Source organism: Tupaia chinensis, unplaced genomic scaffold (assembly GCF_000334495.1).
Source record: "Tupaia chinensis unplaced genomic scaffold, TupChi_1.0 Scaffold000159_1, whole genome shotgun sequence".
Taxonomy (NCBI): Eukaryota; Metazoa; Chordata; class Mammalia; order Scandentia; family Tupaiidae; genus Tupaia; species Tupaia belangeri.
In genome coordinates, this window is record NW_006159630.1 from 3,977,440 (window position 1) to 3,977,832 (window position 393).

A 393-nucleotide genomic window follows, 5' to 3' on the forward strand; every position below is an offset into this window, starting at 1 on the left:
AGTCCACACTGACTCTGGCCCCTGCTTCCCTACCCCTGGCGGGTGGCGTGGTAGTTAAGGGCACTGGACTCGTACATGGCTGGCCACGGTTTGAGTCCCAGACCTGGCATTTTGCTTTCTGACTTTCCCTTTCTCTCTCTCTCTCATACTCTGTCTTTCTCTGGTCAAATAAAAATAAACAAATAAATAAAGTTAAACAAAATAATTCTCAAGAAGGAAAGAATGGCTGTGCTGCCCGGCCACTCTGTACCTGGGCTCCTCTGTCCCTTCCAGGGCAGGGCTAGAGCGATAGGCTGCAGGGGGTGGAGGGGGTGGAGGGGAGCTTGGTGGGGGACAGCACAGCTGGGACACAGCGGAGGGGCCGGCCAGGGTGGGCAGAGGCAGGGCCGGGCT